We start from the raw sequence: 27,071 nt of genomic DNA on the forward strand, positions 1-27,071 counted from the left end.
GATGACTCAAAGCCACTTACATTCTCAGTCAGGACAGCCAATGTCCCAGCAAGATACGAACGAGTACCTCAATAAATAGAGTGTAGACATTAACGCTATGCTAACCTGCTAGGTAACTAAAAATTCTAAAGTGTCAGTCGAGTAAGGTAGCAATCATGCTTTATATTTAGAATACCCTGGGTTCAAATCTCTCCGAACACAGTGGCCGCACGGTCTAAAGGGGCCCATACACGTATGAGTCTGGCTCGCGAGTCCGGCTCGGCGAGCTTGACTCGGGAGCCGGGCTCGAATTAATTTCACCACAAACGCATGAGTTGACTCCCAACTTTGCGACCCACACACGGACTAGTTTGGCTAATCGGAACCCGAGCTGAGTCGGACTCGCTAGCCAGACTCATACGTGTATGGGCCCCTTTAGGTATGAAGTGTCTTCGATTCCTCGAACGCTGGGATTGTGGGTTCGAATCCCACTCAAGGCATGGATGTCTATGTACGTTTATGCCGAGTTTGTGTTGTTCTGTGTGTAGGCAGCGGACTTGCGACGGGCTGATCCCCCGTCCAAGGAGTCATACCGACTGTCTTAGGATTAAGAAACTGAAGTGAAACAAAGTGTTTCACGGATTCCCTATGCTCCGAAGTGAGAGCAACAGGAGAGAGAGAGAGAGGTTACTATGAGCACCGTCTGCTTTAATACGTAAGCTAAAATTCAGCATTCTGCTCTCAGAGTGTGCTTGTGTGTTCCGTATGGCCCTCACGATAAACAAAGATTTTTTAATTACGGAGACAAAGTGTGTTTCCTGTGAGGTACGAACTGAATTCATATATATTTATTCCGACAAATTTCAGTCCATAAAGATTTATCTATGATTTAACAAACGGCAAAGCAGTCCCTCACTCGCTTCTATCTTTATGTATTCCACGATAGACGGACAGACAGACGGACTGTCCAAAGTATCCTGTATTTCCAGGCTTTGTGATGTTTACAGAAACTTCCTGGAACTCTATGCATAGAGATCTGCTTTGCAAGATCTCTGCCTATACAAGAGGGCATAAAAAGTAAAAGAACGCACGCTTATATTCGTACCCAGTGTGGGAGTCGAAACCCAGATCCCAGTGTCCTGGCGGTTGAATAATGTAAGCGCCTTAGTCGGCGCGACCACTATGGTGGTCCATGCGTGTTTTGTATTTTTCAGTTTGATATTGGCATTTTGTATTTTAAGTTAGGGCATATTGGCAAATTTTGTGTTAGGTCTGCTTTCATAACGTTCAGTATTTTCATATCTGGGGTTCTCACAGCGGTGGTTATAAAGAGTACTATCTTCTGGAATATAACGTGTGTAGTCCTTTGAAATTCAAAAGACGTTTCGGAGCAATATGTCACCTCCATCTTCCTCATAAACGCCAGCTTAGTTTTAACGGAAAACACGGCGTTATATCCAAGAAAATAATATTATTATTATTATTATTTCAGTTCTGGTCAGTATGAAAAATAAAGATGTCAGAACAGCTCAGCCATGGGGTTTGAGGTTTTAACGAAAGTGAAAATCCTTTTGTGATCTGTTGCCATTTTCCCTCAGCACTTGTTGGTCTGGCAATAACGCTTTGGATTCGTATTCGAGAGTTACTCGGTTCTAATCTGGACGGTCACTGGCTATTCTAAAATTTTTCGTGGTTTCCCTCAGTCCCTGCAGGAAAATTCTGCCACGGTCGCTTCCTTCCAAGCCCTTACCAATTCATCGCTACACATATTGACATTGTGTTCAACTACCCCTAACGCCACTCAGCACCCACCAGACTGCGTGATGTCCTAATCCAGATACACACAACATGAATCAATATCGCTTCGTCGTATTCGTATTTTCCGTGTACACAACTTCAAGTTCCAGTCGTCTTACCTCGACGAAAGAGGCCCTTGTCACCCATTTGACCGCCCAAAATTGACACAGTGCAGAACAGAGACATTTCTGAAGAGTAGGTGGGCTGTGTTGGGATGAGACTATATGAATATCGGTAAAACATTGCAGACGTTTCGGAGGTAAGTATTGGTTACATTTTCAGGATCCAGCTGCATGCTGGTTCTTTCCTCGGCTTTGTACTCGTTTCTGAGGATGGGAGAAATAATTTCCTCTGAAACTTCGGCTAACTACTGGAATAAACGCCTTGTAGACCTCAAACCCATAAACATTTCTGCCAATGGGAACTAATTATCATTGATAATTAATTTTGTTAAAATTTATGTTAACCGTCCTAATATGAGAACATGCATGCAGCAGCTTAAAAACTCTCAGACCGGTAAAAAATTCCTCGAGAACTTTTATATGGCAATGAATATCTGTTTGCAATGCGCAGAAGAAAGAAAACAAATCTTTTACTGTATCAAGAGTTACTCAGTGATTTCAGCTAGAATAATCATATTCTCCACCTAAAAGTGGCTTAGGAATTCCATCTTTCTTTTATTCATTTGCATTAGAATAACAGTGTTTTTTTTTCCCATACGAAAAGTTGAGTTCTTGTAGAAAAGAATTTTAATTCCTTTGTTGAATTTGTTTACGTTTCTGTCTACGTCTTTACAGAAGTTTTGTCCTGAAGGAACAAGACACTGCAGGAAACGTGCAAGAATATTTACCCACAATTCACTGACTAATTCTCTTAAATTCAAGAGATTGTATTCAGCAACAATAAACAACATGAACTTAAAAATGCTTCATTATAAATTTTGAGATATAACGCTGAGCATTCCGGCGGAATTTAAAGGAGGTTTCGGAGGTATAAACTCTTTAATTCTTGCTGATTATATAACATATTCTCAAACCTGAAGATGGAAGTAGTATGTTCCTCTTTATATCTGTTAATTTCTACCAGACCACACGGTGTCACATCCCAGGAGACAGTGCTCTTCATAGTCGCCACTACGAGAAGTTAAATCCACCGGGAATATCATATGTTATGCAGGGCTTAAGAGTGAGGGCTGGAACACACACAGTGACATCGGTCGTACGGAAAAATGTCTTACGATTTTTTGCCGTACGACCTCCTTTACACACTAGAGCGACCAAATACATTTCTTTGCTCTCCGACTGCCGTACGGTAGACGTCGCATGACGTCACGTATGAACGCTAAGACTGCACTTTATATTCTACTACTTGATGCGACATGAACCGTACGGACGTCGTACGACCAATGTCGCTGTGTGTGTCCCTACCCTAAGAGACAACAGCGCCTGTCCTACATTAAACACCGAGCAAGTTACCTCAAGGGTGATCTTATTTTTGTGGATTATTGAACGAAGTGCCTTAGGCCATAGTGTGCTCGCTCTATGGCTCTACAGCCCTTTAGAATTTGGCTGCTTTTTTTTTCAGTTTCAAATCCTGTACACAGTCTGTAGGGCTCCTTTTACGGGTGATCAGCCCATCGCAAAGCCGCTACCTACGTACAGAATAAACGCACACACAGACATGCGTGCCTCGAGTTGGATTCGAACCCACGATCCCGGTGTTCGAACGGGCGAAGACCGTTCATGCTTCAGACTGCGCGGCTACTGTTAGAGGCTTAGACCATGTAAGATGACAAATAATGAATTGGAAAGAATGAGGGACAGAGCTGTCGTAGCCATATTTGATTTACTACCCTGATAGTTGCCTGCAGGGACTGAAGAGAGCCACATAAAATATCACCCAGAATAGTAGATATCCCGACCGGCTCAACTGGTAAATTTACCGACCTGTGTTCAAGATGAACTCTAGTCGATTCTTGGCCAGGACACTAAATGTCCTGAGTGATATCTCTCGTGGTGTTAGATGGTCCCTCCAGGCAAATACCAGTGTGGTAGTTCCTTATATTAGGCCACGACCTTTTCCATTCACATCCTTTCCAATTCATTTTTCACTCTTGTAAAATAATTCGTTCCTGTGGAGCCTGAGTTACTGTCAGCGTCAAGTAAGAAAATTAACAAATTTCGGGTCAAACACAAATATTTTCTAAGTTTTCGAGATACTCAATAATTCGACCATTAACGTATCCGCATGTTTACAGACTTTACAAACATATATATGGGAGTCGGGATACCTCAGTCGCTATAGCGACTGAGGTATCCCGGCTCCTCACGCTCAGCCCGTAGCGTCGCTATACTGACTGCGCTCTACTGGCTCCTCACGTCCAGCCCGTAGCCAGTCGCTATACTGACTGCGCTCTACTGGCTCCTCACGTCCAGCCCGTAGCCAGTCGCTATACTGACTGCGCTCTACTGGCTCCTCACGTCCAGCCCGTAGCCAGTCGCTATACTGACTGCGCTCTACTGGCTCCTCACGTCCAGCCCGTAGCCAGTCGCTATACTGACTGCGCTCTACTGGCTCCTCACGTCCAGCCCGTAGCCAGTCGCTATACTGACTGCGCTCTACTGGCTCCTCACGTCCAGCCCGTAGCCAGTCGCTATACTGACTGCGCTCTACTGGCTCCTCACGTCCAGCCCGTAGCCAGTCGCTATACTGACTGCGCTCTACTGGCTCCTCACGTCCAGCCCGTAGCCAGTCGCTATACTGACTGCGCTCTACTGGCTCCTCACGTCCAGCCCGTAGCCAGTCGCTATACTGACTGCGCTCTACTGGCTCCTCACGTCCAGCCCGTAGCCAGTCGCTATACTGACTGCGCTCTACTGGCTCCTCACGTCCAGCCCGTAGCCAGTCGCTATACTGACTGCGCTCTACTGGCTCCTCACGTCCAGCCCGTAGCCAGTCGCTATAGCGACTGGCTACGGGCTGGACGACCGGAGGTCGGAGTTCGAGTAGCGGTAGGAGTAATAATTTTCACTTCTTCATAAAATCCAAACCTGCTCTGCGGTCCACCCAAACTCCTATACAATGGGTACCGAGAGTTCTTTCCCGGGGGTAAAGCGGCCGAGGCATGAAACTAACCACTCACCTCCAACTAATACCGAGGTCAAGGAAATGTCGGTCTACACATCCACTCTCCCATTCGCCTTCATGACGTAGTGCTTAATTAGTTAAACACAGGGAGACTTTTTTTCTTGGCACTACAGCCCCAGTGGGCCTAGGCCTACCTCGACGGACTTCTCCGTTCACTTTGGTTTTTCTATATCTTACACATTCGGTAGGACTCCTTGGGCGGGTGATCAGCTCGTCGCAACGCCTCTACCTATACACAAACACAGAAAAACGCACACACACAAACTAAACATCCATTCTCTGAGTGGGATTCGAACCCACGATCCTGGTTTCCAAGCGAACGAAGACAGTACATGCCTTAGACCGCTCGGCTACCGTGACCGGTGGGAAAACTTTACCTTACAAAAATACGTATATTTACATCTGTATGGACGAGATAACCTTCAAAATGACACAAATTTTTAGCGTCCCCATAATATGTAGAGATGAGCTCGATCTGATGTGTAGAACAAAGTAGATTTAATATTGACTTTGTTCATCCTGGTCCATCACACAAGTAATAGTATAAAAGATTATTAACGCCGTCCAGTGTGATTAATAAGTGTTATGTTTTTTAGCATTTCATCTATCGCATGTTTCGGTTGGAGCGACCATCTTCAGAAGGACATTATCAATACATAGGAAAGTACTATTATAATATCATTAGTCATTATCAATGCATACAGGACTACTATTACAATGTCATAAATGTAAAAATTATTTTTAACAATTACTGGGATGTACAAGAATTTGTTAAAACATTTACAAATTATTATAATTAGTCTATTTACAACTATGGTTTAAAACACTTTGTTAAAATCTAGAACCAATTTGGTTCGTGTCCTTTGTACCAAACTATTTATAGATTTTAACAAAAAAGTTTTTAAACCATACTTGTAAATGGACTAATTATAATAATTTATAAATATTTTAACAAATTCATCCACATCGCAGTAATTGTTAAAAGATAATATTTTATATTAATGACATTGTAATAGTGGTGTTTGTATTTATTGATAATGACCTGAAGATGGTCGCTCCGACCGAAACATGTAAAGGATTGAAAGATTAAAAAAACACACACAACATTTATCATTCACAATGGAAGGTGTTAATATTCTTTTACAGAGTTGATATTTTTCCTTATAACGGTGCGTCGTGTTTCCTTGATCAAAACAAGAGGATATAAACTATCCTAAATAAACATCTCTTTTACAAAATTTAGACCTATTAGTAACCTTCATTTTAACTTCTACTCTGTAGTCTCTTTCCTTCTACTGTCTTTGCTTACAGTTTTGCTTACGCGACTGTTTCTATTGATAACGGCCATGCATCAGACGTCATACAATAAATGGTTAATAATACGCTACACCTTTCATTTCTCTAAATGACAGCCGCGTTGTATACACAAGTTATATCTGCATACACAAGCCTATAAATGGAAATACATGCAATCTCCATTCATACAGACTCAAAACATCCCAATTACATTGATAATTACACTACAGTATTCTTGGCACCGTTTGAAATTCGTAACTTCATGTAACCATGGTAACCGACATCTGTGCTATACATCGTAACAGCCAGTAAGTTGCCTGCTATTTGAACCTGAAAGTAATTAATTTTATATAGTGTCACATCAGTTCATGAACAGTAAACTGTCTTCTTCGATGTAGAAGTTCACCGACGTTTCTGAGGAACATACTGCTGCCTCCATCTTCAGGGTCGAAGTGAAACCAAAGCAACAGTGAACACATCCGCTCTGTTTGCTTCTTTTTGGTTCTTTCTTAGCTTAATTTTCCGTCCAGAAAATGGGGGCAGTGTGTTCCTACGAAACGTCAGAGAGCTTCTACCGGCCTATACGGCCTTACATACCATGAATAGTCTACAATACGTCATTTGACCGGGAAAGTTGGTGTAGAGGTAATACTGTAGACTCGTAATCGGGAGTTGCTTGGTTCGAATCTTGACAAGGGCATCGCTTATCCTGGCTGAGATTTTTTATTCTTTTCCTCAAAGTCTTCAAGCGAATATCGAGGTAATGCTTTGAAATAGGCCACGACCGCTTTTTTCAACATCCGTTTCTATCCGTCATTCATTAATCATCCCACAATTGAACGCTATACAGTGTGAGCCACTAAAAGCGTCGTTATATAAACAATAAATCACAAAAATTTATCATTTGAATAAACAATGAAGACGTATTACTCCACAGTTGGCAGTACTTGATATGAGAGCAAGTATGATAAAGTAAGAAGCACCAGTAGAGAGGCAGACATGGGACGTGCAGCAGTGGGTTTGTAGAAGTCAGGAGTCTAAATGGACACAGTGAAACACGTAAAAGGTAAATTCTTCATGGAGAAAATTATATAACTTTAAAGAATGGTTTTACGGTGTTTTATGGACAGAAAATTGAGTCGGCAAAACACGCTGTGATTCGAATTTTTATAATTCTGACTAAGCTAGATGAATGTGGCACTTATTTTAGAAATGTTAACAACAAAAACATAAATTTAGTGATTATATGAATGATTGAATAATTTAATGACTCTGATTATGATTAAAATATGACTGGGTAATAAGAAAATTAATTCAAATTAAGGTAGGAGAGAAAGTCAGTAAACACTCCACAAATGGAAGTGAAACAGCGTAACGGGCGTAATAGATTTTCTATGTGTATCACTAGGTAGCAGCACAGTACATCTTCATGACAGTCTAGGTATTAGACGCGCATGAGAATGTTCAGGGGCTGGTTTCAGTAGTGAAAATGGCGACCATGCTTGAGGGTGTAATACAGAAGAGCAGCGTTGTGTTGTACGTTTTATGTGGGGAAATTAACTCAATGCAAATGATATTCATAGAGAGACGTTTCCTATTTACGGTGGGAAGTGTTTGTCGCGTAAAGCGGTTCACAACTGGCTCCTGAAATTCTCTCAGGGACGTTCGAAAGTCGCAGATGATGAAATGGAGGTGCGGAAGTGACTGAGACAATAGCCAAGATACTTCTATGCTGCGGGTTTCGACGCACTGGTAGAGAGATGGGACAAGTGTATCAATGTCGGTGGGGGATATATCGAGAAATAAATGGTTTTTCCAGGTTTGAATATCACGTGTTTTACTTTTCATATCCGTTTGTCATCTATTTACTGGCTCTCTCTCTTAGAAATAACATATGCCATTAAAGAATCTTGTGAATTTAAACAATATAATTTTCAACAACACCTGAAAGAGCCGGGATAGCTCAGGTGATTTAGCTGCTGAGCTATGGATTTGACGGCCAAGGACCCAGAGTTTTATTCCTAACAGGGGCAAGAGGTTTTTATCTTCTCTGCAACGGGCAGAATTATATGCGACCCACATAGTCTGCTGTCAAATGGGTCTCGCGGTTTTTTTCTCCAAGTGTAAAGAGGCTGGGTCCTCTTCCTTCTGGGGTAAAGCTGACCACTCATTTCCATCCAGTACCGACGTTAAGAATGCCTGGAGCTTACCTCCACATCCAACACGTCTTCAGGGCGTGTTGTTTAATTAGATAGAGAAATAGCTTTATTTCACTCAATAGCTGATCAGGTTGCTCTAGAGGCAGCGCGTCAGGCCTGTATTCCGGATGTGCTTATTTGGAATCTCTGCTTAGAAACCGGATATCCTGCCTGAGGATTCTCGTTGTTTTCCTCAGTTCATGCAGGCTATTGCCGGGATAATATATCAATTAAGCCACGACAGCTTCCTTCCAATTCTTCATTCAACATACCATCCGATATTATATTGTCTGGGTACTGAAACCCGCAGAAGAAATCCGATTTACAGCCAAAGAACATGGAACTGAAATCAATGTGAAACTATTCCCAGTTCCTTAGGAAACCTCAGTACTTACGGGATGTTAGATATAAGCTTCGACCCAAGGGCTCCGCGCATTTATTGCATCCATGGTTCTCCTGTCATCCGTCTTATATTTTCGTGTTAAAAACTTTTTAGTGTAACTTTAACTTTTTCCTTGCCTTTTGTCATAGTCCGCTGCTTCGAAGTACGGACATACATTTTTTCTAAATTGGAGAATTACAAGAAGATTTATGAAAAATAAAATCCTTCGGTGTTCGGTGCCGTATACTGGTAACTTATAAAGATAAAATTGAAAATTTGTCTCTCGCGTCGACAGAAGAACTTATTTAGAGTGCCTGAGAACAGGGTGCTGAGGGGAATATCTGGAACTAAGGAGGGGGAAGTAACGGAAATTGGAGGAAATTACGTAATTAGGAGTTTCGTACTTTGTACTCGCCAAATAATATTGGGATGAAAGAATTAAGAAGGTTGAAAAGAATGAGCTACATAAATAATATGTACGGATCACTTTAAGATCCTGTTGAGATAGCCAGGATTAAATGAAACAATATTAAAATGGGTCTTGAAGGAACTGGGTTTGAGGTTATGAACAAGATTGCGCTGCCATATGAGAGGATCCAGCGAGTGACCCTTAGGGAAATGTTAACGGACCTTCGGATTATGCCAATTATCATCAACATTCTAAAACCATTATGGCCAGAGAGAAATATACGTTAAAGATCTGCGAAGAAGTCTGCATGTGAAGAGAAAACTGACAAAGCTTACTGATTATGCTCCTGATTCTTTACATGGTGAAGATGAATTAACCTCAATCTAGTACCGAAGATTAAGAAAGCGTGGAGATCTGCTCCCATCCCCTCCACAGTTTGAGGCGTTGCGCTCAATTAAGCACAAGAAACACTTTATCTTCACTACTATGAAATTTAATAACCAAATCGAATTGACGCTTTAAAAGTAAGAAAAGTGGGAGGGGCCATGCAGTTGGAGTAAACATGTTTTCCTAATGCTAATGTGATTTTACATATCTCATTGGCCTTGGTGTTTATTTGTTGACGATGCAAATGTTGTAGTCGGACAGTTAACGTTTTCTTCATATATTTGTTATTTTTTGTCATTTAATGTTAAATCTCATTCATTTTAACATGAATTGATTAGGAGAAAATTGTCATAACGCTAGCCCTCTAAATTCTTATTCGAAAGATGTTAGTTTGAATCTCGGCAGAGACGCCGTGTATTATGACTGAGGTTTTTCTCAGGCCTTCCAGGTAAATATCAGGATAGCACTTAAATTGAACCAGAGTCCCTTCCTTCAGAATCCTTTCTAATTCATCATTCAGCAACCATTCACTCAGTCGACTCTATGTAGCGTCATATAATTTGTTTCATAGGTTGCATCCTGTTGTGTGTCACAGACAATATATATCATTAACTCTACGTATTCCTGCCTGCTTATTGTCGTGTATGACCGAAACATGTCGCAGTAAATAAGGATCTAATGTAATAACTGAAATATTTGTTGTCTTGACGGTAGCATAGTTCCTACATATTACAGCGTCATATAAGGTCACACAAAGAGAAAACTGTAGAGTTCTCACTAATCAGCTCGCCTTTGTTATAGACAGACCTCGACTTCGGGTCGAAGTATACCCGTGATTACTACCTGCTGCTTGCTGGTTTCTTGTGTGTCATGTACATCTACACTGAAAAGGAAGGCGACATGATCTTCCGAAACGTCGATTGACTCCTAAAATCTACACGTAGTTATATCCCAGAAGACAGAACTCTTCATAGCGACCGATATGAGAACGTACATACGAGTTTTATCGACTGTGAAAGGGAAATTCACGGTCGATTGGTTATCATTCTCGTTTAGTATTTGGAGGGGTCTCAGGTTCAAACCCCGGCCCAGAGGCCGATTATCCTGATTGAGTTTGTTTGTTCGTTTCTCCTTAGTTACTCCACGCAATTGGATTGTATAATATCACAAAATCTGCCACCGGCACTTCTATCAACAACCTATGCAATTCACTTTTCACTTCTCATTCAAAGTTGTCCTAGTGTGTGATTAAGCCACACGCCATATAGACGTATGGGGGTTTGGACGTATATCTCCACACATTCTTAACTTGTGAACTGGATGAAAATGAGTGGTCAGCTTCACGTCCCGGCGGCTTTAGCAACGGTGAAATCTCTCCCGGTGTACTTTGGGTAGGAGGCTGAGTGGGGTGCCAGAACCGGTCTGGAAGCTTGTCATTCCCGATAATCAAACCCCGATTCTTCGGTCCTCCAGACTCTTGCGTAGTAACTTTACCGACTGAAATATTCCATCCTGCATTACTGACTGCACAGTTAAACGAATTATAAATAAATAATTAAATAAGTTATTATGAAGATATTTGGTTTAGTATTCTGGGTTATGATATCCTGTAGTCTCTTACATGACACCGATGTTTCGGAGGAACATATTGCGCGCTGTTTCAGGATAGAGACCTGCAAAAGTAAGGGATATTGAAGCGATAATCACAAAATTTAATGTACAAATAAGTAAGTAAAGGTATCCCTGTAACGGGCCGTGGAGACCCATAGAGCTGTGAGATGTTGAGGCTCACAGATGGCGGTAAGATTGTCAGCCCTACGCACCGGCCGCCCTTTACACCCAAGAACATTCCAAGAATATTCCTGTGTACTCATTTCTGTTAGAGGCTGAGTCGACCCCAGGGCCATAGTGCGGCTGGAAGGATTAGGCAAATTGAATAAAAACCAATGACCTCATCGGAATTCGATCCCGCGACCTTCTGGCTTGTAGCATAGTGCCTCAACCAACTACTCTACCGCGTGCACCCTTTAATGTACAATATGACATGTAAAGCCGACGACAAACGAATTACGTAGTTTTCCATTAAAATAATAAAGGACTACAGCAGTTTCGTGCAATGGCTCTCTTACTTATAACGGCAGGGAGATCCTTATATGCTTGTGCCCCATCTCGAACTCTGCTTGGAAACTATTTTCACTGAATGGAATTCATGGCTATTAATTAGTCTGCGTCAAGCGGACGTCTCTAATTTGCAATCAACCCTTCAATGGACTCCACTTTTATAATTAAAATTGGCTATTATAGGCTGTGGATTGCGTCTTTCCATATTTTATTTAAGACTTCCTTTTCTTGGCAGGCGCGCAGTTGCGTAGTTGGTTGAGACACTATACTATAAGCCGGAAGTAGACGGGTTCATTTCCCGATGAAATCATTGGAATTTTCAGTTGACCTAACACTTCCAGCCGTACTATGGCCCTGGGGTCGACTCGGCCTCTGCCAGAACTGAGTACCAGCAGTCTTCCTGGGGTATAAAGGGAGACCGGCGCGTAAGGCTGACAATCTCACAGCCATCTGTGAGCCGATTGTCTAGAAAATGTGGGAGCCTCGACGGCCTGTTACAAGGATGGCTTCATCTTTTTTTACTTTTCTTGGCTTAGTTACACTGGATTGGCATTTCTCTTTACTGACTCCATGGATTAGATTCCTTCCTAAGAATGTGACATTTTATAAACCAGAAAAGAAATTTCCCGTCCTGTATGGAACCCAAAGTTTCTTTGTCGTGACCACAAGAGCCCGCCACTGAGCCTTATTCCGAACCTGATTAGCCCATTCCATAGACTTCCATCCTCCTCCTTTCAGATCTATTGTTTTGTTATGACTCATTTACACCTAGTTCTGGTATTCTTCCTACCAAGCAGCCTGTAAGCATGTAGATATTCATAAATATTAAAATGACTTTGTTAAACTAAAACATCATTTAAGAACGGTCACTTTACGGAAGAAAATTCATGTTTGAAGAAAACAGTCTTCTGGGATTTGGCACCGTGTATAAGTGGTGTTAACCGACGTTTCGGAGGAACGTATCGCCTCCATCTTCAGGGTAGAAGAAAAAGTATAAGAAATCTGCAAGNGTTTATTCGATGTGATTCTCGGTATGGTGATACTGGGTTCCATAGAATGTTATAAATAGAGTTTAGTGATATTTTAAAGACGACGTAAAGACCTACGTATCTGTCTTATTATCATCTTCTTTCAAAGACGCTTTAGACGGAGACTATCAATAGAAACGACTAAAAATCAGGAGTGGATTATTACTTATGAGACGTTGCAGGTGTTGTCTACAGTCTAACTGCAATTGTCAGTACGATTGTCATTAGGCTTCAGTACTGGGTCCAACACGAATATTTTCTCCCGGCTCTTCGCCAGTCAGAGCATGCCAATAATATTATTTACTTATTTGTCTTATTACGATCGTTAGACGCAGAAGTTCTTCATTTCGTGCTAGAGCATGGACGTCACAGAAAACATAAACATTTTTTGAAGCGAAAATGTTTTCTTACTGAATTTTCAAATATTATTTTGTTTACTTTCAGGCTTCAGAAAGTTAAGATAACAGACGTTTATAATCGTTTAACACTGCACTGACAATCGATCTCCTTCTCTACACTGCATGAATTTATCGAGATATCGAGTATACATCCAGATCAGATTATTACAAAGTTCTTGTGTTTCAACGGGTGCATATTGTTTCTTGGACCAGTACTGCGATACTGTGCTTCGCGCAGTCTTAAACATGAATGTGTTGGACCAGTACTGTGATACTGTACTTCCCGCAGTCTTAAACATGAATGTGTTGGACCAGTACTGTGATACTATACTTCCTGCAGTCTTAAACATGAATTTGTTGGACTAGTACTGTGATACTGTACTTCCTGCAGTCTTAAACATGAATTTATCGGACTAGTACTGTGATACTGTGCTTCCTGCAGTCTAAAACATGAATTTGTTGGACCAGTACTGTGATACTATACTTCCTACAGTCTTAAACATGAATTTGTTGGACCAGTACTGTGATACTGTACTTCCTGCAGTCTTAAACATGAATTTATCGGACTAGTACTGTGATACTGTGCTTCCTGCAGTCTAAAACATGAATTTGTTGGACCAGTACTGTGATACTATACTTCCTGCAGTCTTAAACATGAATCAGTTGGACTAGTACTGTGATACTGTGCTTCCTGCAGTCTTAAACATGAATGTGTTGGACCAGTACTGTGATATTGTACTTCCTGCAGTCTTAAACATGAATTTGTTGACTAGTACTGTGATACTGTGCTTCCTGCAGTCTTAAACATGAATTTGTTGACGAAGAAGTCGTAGTAAATTAGCAGTATCAGATTTGATAACTTGCATAATTTTGTACCAAAGTTGTTCGGTTTTCTCAGTGCTGCCAACTTGATATTCAACATGAATTGTATAATGGGCGAAGTAACCAAATCTGTTCCTTTCAATTTTAGATTTACTATATTTCTCTTATATATTTTATTTATTTGATTCCCTTGTTTTCTCATTTGTTAAAGGGTAATTTTATTTAAAGATAAATACAAGCAAACCAAACAAAAATTATAAATCCAAAAGTGTAACAAATAAATTGTGTTACTTTTCGTATAAAACGATTCCTTTTAGTGTATCAAAAGACCATAGCAATTCCCAGACTCTATTATCATTATGTATATTGTTATTACTGTTTGTATTGTATTATGAGTGAGGGGCGTCATTAATTGTTACTCCTCATTAAATATTATTATAATGATCAAATTAAACGCGATGAGTTTGGCGGGTATGCATGCGAAATAGAGAACTGCATACGATTTTTTGTGGAGAAATCTGACGGATATGCCATTACGAAGACCTATACGCAGATTAAATGATAATAGTAAAATGGATCGGAAAAAAATAAGATGGAAAGTTTTGTATTTGATTTATCTGTCACAGGACAGGGACTAGTGGAAGGTTTTTTTCTCTTTAGTACAGTAAATAACCTTTGGGTTAATTACCTAACGAGACAAAAGGCATACACACTTTTAGTGGTAAGGGCTCCTAGAAAAACGTCAGTTTGGAAGACGGAGGAGGCTGGAGAAGGATATTGTTAAGTTGTAAGGAAATAGGTCCTGCGAATGGGAATTGAACTGAAGTGACCAGGGATCGTGTCTAGTGGCGGACATTGATACTAGCGATGCCGAATATTCCGTTTCTGCTACCACAGAGTTAGTTCTGGAATGCAGCGTAACCAGATAAACCACAGTTGTTACTATACAATCAACCTGCTTGACAATGGAAAACTGTGCGTGTTGCACATACAGTATATTTACGGATTGCCTTGTGATTCCCAGAATATACACAGCAATTATAGCATGATTACTCTTAAATGGAGGCGTTAATGTTTTCTGTAGGGAAGAAATCAATTCTTATTTATTTTTACGTGTTTTAGTGACTTGTAGAAGGGGTTTGGATTGGCGAATCGATTTATGGATACTCACAAGTCGTAACTACAAACAATTATAACACTCGAGAGATTACTGTAACAATAGCACATAAAGTCTTCAGTGTCTGTTAACACTACGCAGCTGAATCCTCGTAACGCCTTTCCGTGACGGCTTCATGTCCTCGACTCACGGCTTCTGAGCTGCGAATGACTGTTTCACACATAACTCAACCCGCCTGAGCCTTATGTTACGACCGACGACCCGTCGGCCAATTTGTCTTGGAATAAAGCACCCACCTGGGGCTTACAACCAGATTTCTATTACTGTCAGACAATTGCGAGTTTGCTGATATGGGGCGCTCTCTCTGACGAGAGGACGGTTCTATCGTTTATAATTGCTGCTGGTCCTCGCCAGCGCAATCATTCTCGTGTCGGAGTCCCTTGTGACTCGCGACCATATTTTACTGTCTCAGATTCGAGACTTCCCTTTCGTCGTCTTGTACGACTTTGAGGGTTACGGTGGAGGTATTCTACCCCGCCTCCACACGGGAATCTGAGCCTGAGCCTGAGTCTTAGTCTTATATGACGACCGACGGTCAGTCGGCCAGTCTGTCTTGAAAAAAAAAACAGCCATTTGAGGCTTACGACATTTTTATTACTGTCAGACATTTGTGGGTTTGTTGATTTGGGACTCTCTCTCTCTGACAAGAGGACGGGTCTGTCGTTTATAATTGCTGCTGGTCCTCGCCAGCGCAGTCATTTTAGGGTCCGAGTCCACTGGAACTCGTAATCATAATTTACTCTCTCAGAATCGAGACATCCCTTTTCGTCGCCTCCTACGACTCGCAGGGCTACGGTGGAGGTATTCGACCCTACCTCCATACGGGAAGTTCACAAGGGGGAAACTGTTCTACGTTTAATTACTTCGAGAGAACCGAATAGACATCACCGCCTTCAAGGATTCCAGTACTGTGTCTGTCTTCGTTTTTCTAACGCTACACCTGCAATACCGTGGCAACCAAATCCGCAGCCCAGCAACGGACGTGTATTCGTTGACAGCGTAACGTTCGGAACGTGTGTAGCCAACCATTACCTAGCAATGGCCTTCTCTGATTTCACTATTCCTGCTTTCAGGCGTTATATCACAGTATCATTAAATTAATTTATGACTTTAAGTTGTGTTAACACTGTTATGATTTCCAGAAACGCATGTTGATATGAAATTCATTTAACTTTACCTATTTTTTATTTTGATGCAGTTTATGCGATTGAATGAATAAGAATATGCATGAGCCAAATAACAGTATAGACTGCAGCTTGTGAGGTTCTCACAGAGGTTATTATGAAGTGCTATCTTCTGGGTGTGACGCCGTGTAGTCCAGCAGAAATCTGCATTTGTTTCACAGGAGTGTATCGCATCCATCTTCAGGGTCGAAAACCAATCCAAGCCCAGAAACGACCAAGTAACAATCAGAGCGAGGAGCTAGAGTTCTCCGAAACGTCGGTGAACTACAGTTCTCCATGGCACCACATCCCATGAAATAGTACTGACATTATATCCAACTGACAGTAGCGGCAACTTACGGAAAATAACCTAGAAATAACTTCAGCTGAAAAACATTCCTTGTGACGTGTACAAATAAAGTACATCCCGTTGGTCCGTTTCTTATTGAGCCCTTCAAATAATAATAAACTTATTATTTGAACAAAACAATTATTACGAGCTTCTGAACCAATTCGCGTAAACAGGACATGGCTAATGAGCCTCGCTGATTTATTTATTCGCTTTAATTTGCGGGTTTGAAGTCTTCAGAGCGGTAACTATAAAGAATACCATGTTATGAAATGACGTCGTATAGTCTAGTATAATTTCGACCGTTTCGGAGGAATGTATCGTCTCCATTTTTAAGGTGGAATAATAAAGCAACCAAGTAACCGGCCAGATACAGCACTCGCTCAACATTTATACAAAATTTTCCCATCTCCAAACTCGCAAATGCGCCCCATTTCAGGACCAGCACTACTTTGTTTTTCTTGATTTTGTTGGTTCTCTCCGGACTCTTTTGAAAACCTATAACTGAAAAAGGTTTTCTATGCGCCGCTACACTTGATATGCACACACTCAAAATTGTAAATATTGTACATAGAGTGTGCCCTCGTTTTAACACGGATTCAGACATAACGCGGCTTTGATCATGTCACCAATAAGATCACATATGTCTCGCGAATTTCAATGAAATATTTAATTATAATACAGGATTGAATTACAACATACTTTGCTGTACTTTGTAGTTACAGAAGATAGGTCCGTAATCAGTTATGTGTAGGCTATATGTTTCTAGTTTACCTCATTTCTTTCCAGGCAACGAAATTTAATGATCGCCCTTTCCACCTGCTGAGCCAGAAAGGTCGGAAATCCGGCTAAGCCGTTAGAGAGGGCAAGTAATATAGTCATTGACTGAGTACTATATATACAGTAGCAGGGATGCCATAGTTAAATAAATGTGAATTTCTCTAATAACTTTGACACTGAAGCTATTTCCTGACACCCGCATTACGTCGCGGTAAAGGTACATTTGTCCCTGTGCTTAATTATGCGAAACTCCATGAGCTCAAGGGGCAACTGGAGGTACAGCTCAAACGTTCTTGACCTAAGCATTAGATGAAGCTGAGTTCTCAGTATCCCCGGTACTCATTGGATAGGAGGCTGGGTGGCCCTCAGAGCCGGTCTGGAGGACGTGGAGAAGAGAAAAAGCTCTTGTCCCTACCGGGAATCGAATCCCGGCCACCTACCCAGTAGCCCGTCGCTATACCGACTGAGGTAACCCGCTCTATATCGAGGGGCATCTGTAAATGTATTTGACAATGGCTGACAACAGATGGGCTGTGTAAATATATACATGTAAAATTATAAATATTTTGAATATGTATAATTGACAATAACTTTTGTCAGTGGGCACACCCCTCATTTCATGAGAGAAGACCCGAACAAGGGCAAAACAATGACTGTTGTAACAAAGGTTAAAATCTGGTCATGAGCCCCAGGTGGAGTTCGACACCAGAACCAACTGACAGACCGTCGATTTGACTTTGATATCCGCGTCTCGTTCTGCTAAGCTGACAATTGGCTTCGAAGCTAAAGGTAGACGCTATACGTTACTCCGAAACGTCGATTAACTTCTGTCGGACTTCAAGGCGTCAGATTTCAGAGTAATCATCAAGTTTGTGATTTGTTTGTCGATCGCTGTTGTAGGACGACGAGACGCTTCGTGGTGGGATATGAAACCTTTAAGCCAACTTTCCGGCACCCACAAAGTCGTAAAGTGCGCCAGGATTAATAACGGATGGCAACAGAAATCTTCATGTTACAGCGGTCACACGCGATGTAACTACACAATGGCATCACACACGTGCATGTACCAATGATGTTCTGCAGATTAATTTTATATCACTCTATCAACTCGAAACGGTCGATAAGACTCCAACAAAATAGAAAATCAGTCGTAAATTATGAACGTGACCCGTAGTTCTGTTGTGTGGCTGTGTGTATGTGGACGGGGCTTATTTTACGATGCTCTCTGTACCTGGACTCCATTGCGTCAAATGTTGGACAATTAGTGAAAAACTGAGAAGGATCTTGAAAGTAAAGGTGTTCGTGTCTTAATTCATATATTTCCTTAGTACCTACATCATACTGGTTTCTTGACTGGTTTGATCTTCCACTCTGAAGATGGAGACGAAATTTTCCTACGAAGCGTCTGTTGACTTTCTACGGGCTGTAAGTTGTTATATCCAAGAAGATAGAATTCTTCATATTCAAAACTTTCCGAGTCTCTGACTTAACTAACCGAGAGACTGCGCTACTGTTTGTCTGGAGGGACTTAGTAACCTCACTCAGACTAGCTGGTATCGAGACCGACAATCGAACTGAGCACCTGGAGAATAAAAATCTTTGAAAGTTACCGCTACACCAACCTGCTCAGTTTTCCTGCTTCACATTCATAGATTTCAAATTGGTAATCTCTCTAATAACACAACAGAGACGAGTGTGAGTTTGTGCATCTGTTGATCTTTACAATGTTGGGCAAATAAAATTCGTTTGAGCCTCATTTTTAATTTCGCGCCGGGCGATCTGGCAACGCTGTTACTTGGAATGTTAGGTGACTCAACAAAACAGAGCTCACGAGGAAAGTCTGGATAAGGTGCGTTCAATATTAGGTAAACAAATCACTGTGTCTCATCTGTGTCCAGACATGCAAATGGAGCGTAAGATGAAACACAGTGTAAATGCGAATTTCTGTATTAAACTGCATAAATTGTCAAGTGAATTGTTAGAGACGTTAAAAACAGTTTATGGTTAATCCCCACGCCAAAGAAGCCACGGATAACAAAGTGCAAGATCAAAACAATATTTACCTGCTTTTTTTCGACATCACGGATATCATCAACTTTGAATCTGTACCCGAAGTGATCACGTGGAAGTGTTGAAAAGGCTTATTGACGCCGCGAGGCACAACGGAGGTGAGTTGTGGAGAGATAATTCACTGATTCTTCACCAAAACAACCCGCCGGCATAGCCTTCGTTTCGAGTGTCGCAGATTTTAGCAGGAAAAGGCATCTCTGCCACGGATCATCCGCCATACTCTTCTGCCTTGGCTCCAGCTCACTTCTGGCTGTTTTCAGAACTCGAAAGCTTGTGCCTAAAGGAAAGCGTTTCTCGGACGTTGAAGACGTTAAATCAACTGTGAAAACGATTTTGACAGACATTCCTCTTCAAGATTTTAAAAACTGTTTTGAACAATGGCCGTAGCGCTGGAAATATTGTAAGGATTGGAGGGATATTACTTTGAAAAATTCTAGGTTGTTAATATCAGCATATATTAAAATAAATTTTAAAATATTAGTCTCAAAACTTATTTTTACGACGTAGTATATATTTTGACGCCGCTGAACCTGTTTCGACGAAATTTTTCTTGATGGTAGACGACTACTCAGGGGCAGTTTTAGATACCTGACAGGTCTCCAAAATTTATAAAACCCCCGAAAATAATACCTTGATTATTGCTCTAGAACTGTTCGTCCCAGCGTAGAGAGTTCTTCCCTCGTTTAGGAAATGCTAACTATATATATATATCAGTTGCAGCGTTTGAGATACTTAATTTTCAGTTTTCAAAAGGTAAGCAGTAATTTTGGCCCGCACCATAGCTCAAGCGGTTAGTCGCTGGATTCCCACCGCGGCGGTCCGAGTTCGATCCCGAGTCTGGTCAAGTGGGATTTGTGGTGGACAAAGTGGCGCTGGTGCGGGTTTTCTCCGAGTACTTCGGTTTCCCCTGCCAATCTTCATTCCACCAAATTCTCCATCATCATAATCACATGGGGCAGATACAATAGGCCATTCAGTGGCCGCCGTGCCGAGTGGACCCAGTTGGACACCACCACCCCACTAAAGCGAATTAAAAAATGTAAAAAGCATAAATGTGAGGATTTACGTTGTAATGGATTGATTCCCTCGCTGTTATTTCTTTATATTAATATTATGAACATCAACACTATAAAGTTCCAATGTATTACACGGCTGCATTACGAACTGGAAACCCCGGGCAGATCACCTAATTGGTTAATAAATAAAGGATACACTCACTTTATTATTATTACTTCTTACAGTAAGTTTGAAGAAGAGCCGGGATAGTCCAATCGGTATAGCGATGGGCTACGGGCCGGACGCCCGGAATTCAGTTCCCGGAAGAAGCAAGCCCACTCAGCCTCCTGTACAGTGTTTACCGGGGGCTCTTTCCCCAGGGGTTAAGCGACCGGAGCCTGAAGCTGATCGCTCACCTCCATCTAATACCGAGGTCAAGACTGCTGGAATTGTACCTCCACTCCCCCATACGTTTTTATGACATGGTGCTGAATTAAACACAGGGACAACTTTTCATTTTTATTTTCAAATTTATGGTATGTTAATATGCCAACATGAAATCGGAAGTTATTAGCGAACTATGATTTGGGAACAGCACTGTGTTCTAGGTCACATCGCCTTGTGGTGTGGTTCGGAGACAGTGACGTTTCGGAGGAATTTATCGTCTCCATCTTCACGGTCAAAGAGTAACGCAAGCTTAGACTGCCTCATACTTTTTTCTGTCTCCTGCTTCGCCTAATCTTTGTACCTGAAAGTGGAGTCAGCATGTTGCTCCGAAACGTCAGGCTGTTAACTGCCGTGAGAACTTGATATGCCACAACACTTGTGTCAAGTGACTTCTGTATATTGTCTTTGGTTCGCACTTGGACATGTAAGTTGAACCACACAGGTCGTGCTGAAGGTTTTCAGTGATACTTTGTTTCCCGAAAATGGCCACTTCTTGCTTCCAGAAGAAAGGCAATAGACCTAAATGATCGTTTTATATATTAGAAATTGAAGGACTCAGTACAGGAACGGGTTGGCCTAACTTTACTTTATTTTTACGCCCTTTCACATATGTAGAAATCGCCCAAAGGAGCAGCGGTGCCGCCTAAGTGACTAGTTACACTGTTGCACTGAAAACGGTGACACGCCGTGGTATGACGTTAAACGAGTTCTTCAAATCATTATAGATGTATATATTTTTTTTCGGAAGTGTGTTAAAGTGAGTGTCCATTTTACACTGAATAATTCAATTTTCATTTCAAACAGATGCAGACTTTTAACTGAACCTGAACTCCACAATGCATTAAATCTCTGAAGTGGGATTTTAATTTAAATGACATTTATAAGTTAAGTTTGTACCCATCTGCAGACATACTCCGTCTGAATTATAAGTACCAGCCAGTTAATTCTGTTTAGGGAAATATTTGCTGTTTGTTGAAAGTATCATGGGACAGAAAATAGTACATTGTATAGGCAGAATGCATAGTCTTCTTAATGTTGAAGCAGGTGGAAAATATAATTACCAACGCGCTTAAATAGCTGAAGATAAATTAAGTCATCTAATTTGTTAATCAATGAGTGACTTTTACCACTAAAACCCTTCTGAAAACAGGTAAAATTGTTAAAGTAAATGATATCTTAATGTAACTTTCGGAAATTCGGGCAGATTTGAAGAGTCTTCAGATGGTAAACTAAATAACAATTTTATATCTGACGATTGAGGCAGGATACTCGCCCGAAAACTTAGTACTCGCCTACGTGAGTACACCTTGTTATAATATAAAAGACTACAATATTAATTTTCACTGCCATGAAATCCTGAAATCTCAAAAGAAAAAATAGTTTATTGCAGTCTGTAGCAGATGTGCCCCATATCGAGTCTCGCTGAATGTTAACTTCCAAGGTCATGCAGAAGGCACGTCTCAGCACAACTGGGGGGTCGCATTGCACGTAATAAAATACCAAATAGTTGTGCATCCTGGAATTGAAATCAGACCTTCACAACGATATACTCGCGACTAACCAACTTTCCACCGCGGCGGTCCGGGTTCGATCACTGGTCTGGTCAAGTGGGATTTGTGGTGGATAAAGTGGCAGGTTTTCTCCGAGTACTTCCGTTTCCCCTGCCAATTCCCATTCCACCAATTGCTCCACAATCGCCATCATCTATCATCTGGGGCTGGAACAATAGGCCAGTAGTGGCCGCAGTACCAAGTGGACTCAGTCTCGCCCCATGATTATGATGATGATGATGATTATGATAACTGACGTATTGCGCCTAACCAACTAAGCCCATGAAACTTGAGTTCATCCTGAGAAGCTAGTACTTAACTCAGTCACTAACAAAATTCCCAGCGGTTTGTGGAACCCGAAGTTTCAATACTTTGTTTTCAAGAATCTGCCACTGTGCCCTTTTCTGAGTCACACAAATCCAGTTCACACACCCCAATCCTATTTCTTTAAATTTCAGTTTTAATATTATCCTCCCGTCTGCAACTGGATCTTTCTAGAGGACTCTTTCCTTCAGGTATCCCTACCAAACGTTTTGTTCATCTTCCTCCCATGCGTTCTACGTGCCCTCCACCTGTCACCCTCCTTCATTTAGACATTTTAATAATTTTTGTGAGGAATACAAATTGTTAAAATTCTTAGTATGTAATTTTGTTCAGTCTCCTATTACTTCCTCTAACGTCCAAATATTAAGAGCCGGGATAGCGCAGTCGGTACAGCGACTGGCTACGGGCCGGACGACCATGCGGTCGCAGTTCGAGTTCCGGTGGGGGCAAGAATTTTCTCTTCTCCACATCGTCCAGACCGGCTTTGGGGACCACCCAGCCTCCTATCCAATGGGTACCGGTGGCTCTTTCCCTGGGGGTAAAGCGGACGGGGCGTGAAGCTGACCACTCACCTTCAACTAGTGCCGAGATCAAGAATGTGTGGGTCTATACATTCACTCCCCCATACGTCTTCATGGCGTAGTGCTTAAGTAGTTAAGCATCGGGACAACTTTCCCACTTTCTGTACCTTAACTTTCAAATATTGCCCCCAGAACCCTGTTTTCAAACATCCTCAGTCAGTGGTCCCCCCTCAGAGCAACTAGACGTTCTCACAGCGGTGACTATCTGCGATATAACGCGCCTGTAGTCCGTTTAAAGTCAACCGAACTTTCGGAGGAACATATCGCGTCCATCTTCAGGGTAGAATAAGCCAAGAAAGAAACCAGTTCCATTTGCCACCTGCTTTCACACTGGCTTCTCGCTTACGTTATCCTTCGAACCTGAAAACTGGGGGGGATATGTTTCTCCTAAACGTCTGTTGAGTTTCAGCGGACTTCAAGGTATTATATCCCATTCTTGAAGAGAGACTAAGTTTCACATCCATACAGAAGTACAAGTGAAATGAAGAAGTTAAGACTCACCGTGATATCTGTAGTTAGCGGCTGTTGATGTACGGGGCTCTGGATCGGGGAGGCGCCATGGGGCGCTCCGTCATGTTTGGCCCCAGCGCCTTCTTAGAGTATTGTGCTGGATGGAACAGAGGCGAGAAGTCTGCCGAGCCGTGTTCCCGCCACAGCAACCTGTAGCACTGAGCGCGCAGTGTCCTCTGCCTCTGGAACCTGTTTAACACTGCCGCCTGCAGACGGGTCGAGGGAGGGGGGCGCAAACACAAGAAGAAAACTTTAGTTTCCAAACTGAACTACTCCCGCGCGCGCCACGCTTTTCTTTTTCCACCCGCGACGCCCAATGTTACTTTTTGTTTTGTTAAGTCATACTTCGGTCATCTTCGGTCGTGTTCGTTAAAGTTTGGTGGCTATCTACCGTCCTTTTCTCTCTTTTTTTTTTGTCACCGTTCATTACTCATGTTCCAGTAAACACTATGCCACTCTTACAAACGCATTACTCTGCGCTGATATCAGTTCTGATTAACGACGCTCTGTTTTGTTACGTCACTTAAACGTCATTACAGTGTTGTAGCGGTGGTGCGACTGGGGTAATCCTTCATTTGTTTGCAGGAAGTCCCGCTTTTTAACAATTCTTTACAAAGTAAAACAGGAACGCCTTCGTATGGAAATCATGTCTGTTCGTTACAGTATTCATTCATTCGTTCATTCAATGGCTGTACAGCCCTTTCTTGGGCCCTGGCCTCTTCTTCATTTTCATAATCTTTTCTACACAGACGGTAGGGCTCCTTGGACGGGTGTTCAGCCCGTCGCAAGGACGCTACCTACAGACAGGGCAACACAAACTCAGAATGAACGCAGACATTCATGCCTCGAGTGGGATTCGAACCTACAATCCTACTGTTCGAGCAAAAAGACATTGTCTGTTTGAGCATGAAAGAGTATAGTTGCCTCAGACGCTGGACAGACAAAAAAAATCTGTAAATGAGATTTCTGCTAGGGCATTTTGAATATTTTGGCGTAGGTGAGAGGATAAAAAGGTAAAGGTACAGTTGTCCCTGTACTTAGCTAAGTAACCACTACGCCCTGAAGGCGTATAGGGGAGTGCATGTGTAGACCCACGTTTTCTTGACCTCGGCACTAGTTGGAGGAGAGTGGTCACCTTCACGGACCGGCCGCTTTGCCCCCGGGGAAATAACACCCGATACCCATTGGATAGGAGGTTTCGTGGGCCACAGAGCCGGTCTGGACGACATGGAGAAGTGAAAATTCTTGACCGCACCGGGACTCGAACTCCGACCCCATGGTCGTCCAGCCAGTAGCTAGTCTCTATACCGACTACGGTATCCCGACTAGATTAGAGGGTAATATTAAAATATTATATTCGTAGCATCCTGTTGCTTTTATCACTTAGTGTCGATTAGTTTTACAGTCTCACGCGCAACACTATGTTTTATATAATTTATTAAAAGTTATTCACTTCAAAAGTTTACCAATGTATTCAAACACATGACATGCAGCACAGCACAAAACAGGAGGGAATACAATGCACCAACTCATACACACATGTGCATTGAGAGGACTTATACATATTAAAAACATAATCAACTAAAGAGAAGACAGCTGTTTCCTCGTCCAATAATTTTAACACCCGATGATGACCACACTGATAGGAACATGTAGTGAACAAAACAAATTCCGTGGTTTTAGTCCGCAAGGGAACTATACCGACAGGGCGACCGTCGCTTTTCGGCGAAGTTAGTACCAACTTCAGCGGATAGAGGATGTCGCGTTATCAGCGCAACGGATCCCCACGGCCGTTAATTTCGGTTTTCTAGACCGGAGCCGCTATTTCCTTGAAATAGCTCCCCAGTTATCATCACGAAGCTGAATGGACCAAGTTCCAGACCCACTACTTCTCAGAAAATCTGCTAGCCCCGGGAATCGAACCCGGACTTCTGGATCTGTAGTCAGGACCTCTGACCACTAGATCACAGAGGCGGTCTGTAGTGATAAACTTTTAAAGTGAATATCTTTTAATGCATTTTATAGAACATAGTGTTGCGCGTGAGACTGCAAAACTAATCGACACTAAATATTAAAATGGATCTTAAAGAAATGGTATGGGAAAATGTGGACTGTATACATCTGGCCTAGAAGAGAGACCAGTGGTGGGTTCTTGTTAACACATTAATGAAACTATTTTTTTCCTTGGCACTACAGCCCCACTGGGTCTAGGCCTACCTCCATGAACTTCTCCGTTTACTTCGGTTTTACTAGATCTTAGACATACGGTAGGACTCCTTGGGCGGGTGATCAGCTCGTCGCAAGGCCTCTACCTCTACACAAACACAGAAAAACGCACACACACAAACTATACATCCATTCCCAGAGTGGGATTCGAACCCACGATCTCAGTTTCTAAGCGAGCGAAGACAGTACATGCCTTAATGAAACTTTGGGTTCCATAAAATCTTGGTAAATTCTTGAGTAACTGCGCAACTGGCAGCGTCTCAAGGAGGACTTGGCTCCATGCAGTTATTTAAGCGCTAATAGATCATATACATTACAGCCGTATCTCACTGTAAAGGTCCTGCTTCAATAGCAGGACGGTGAGTTTGGGGTTTGTGGTGTACAAAGTGGCATTAATCAAGATTTTTGCTACGAGCACTTCTGTTTTACCCTGCCACTTATCATTCCACTAATGCTCCATATTTGTCTACCAATAGGGGCTGGTGCAATGAGCCCATTTGTGATCTCAGGATCACCATCCTGCCGCTCTTCAGCTAAACAGGATCACCATCCTGCCGCTCTTCAGCTAAACAGGACCACCATCCTGCCGATACATGGACATGCATCAACATGCAGGTTCTCACTCTCATGAATGTTGAGGCTGAGGATTTCTGAGATTTGACGTTGTGCATTTTGGGAAATTGTTACAAATTTCTCGGAAAAAGATGGACACAATAGGTTTCTCCAAAATTCCGGTAACCGTCTATCAGAAGACAGGGCGTCATATCCCAGAAGACCATAGTCATAGCAGTGGCCAGTTCCGGGGCTATTTAAATTGTTAACAAGTTGTTCTGAGATGAACTAATCGCCTATTTTCCTTTAATACGACACAAATTGTCCAACAATTCTTCAACTGGTGAGTGCGTATTCATTACCGCGATAACCGTTTTACCAA

General features: G+C 42.0%; 1 protein-coding gene across 1 annotated transcript in view; it reads right to left on the reverse strand.

Annotated features, from left to right (window-relative positions):
• The window catches only part of LOC111870651 (sodium-dependent serotonin transporter), a 131,372-nt gene extending 107,316 nt beyond the window's left edge, over positions 1-24,056 (reverse strand). Inside the window, exon 1 of the mRNA XM_023863119.2 lies at positions 23,903-24,056. The gene's annotated coding sequence lies outside the window, so the exon portion shown is untranslated. The remainder of the gene's footprint in view (positions 1-23,902) is intronic.
• Positions 24,057-27,071: the final 3,015 nt, after the last annotated feature.

Source organism: Cryptotermes secundus, unplaced genomic scaffold, assembly GCF_002891405.2.
Source record: "Cryptotermes secundus unplaced genomic scaffold, Csec_1.0 scaffold588, whole genome shotgun sequence".
NCBI lineage: Eukaryota > Metazoa > Arthropoda > Insecta > Blattodea > Kalotermitidae > Cryptotermes > Cryptotermes secundus.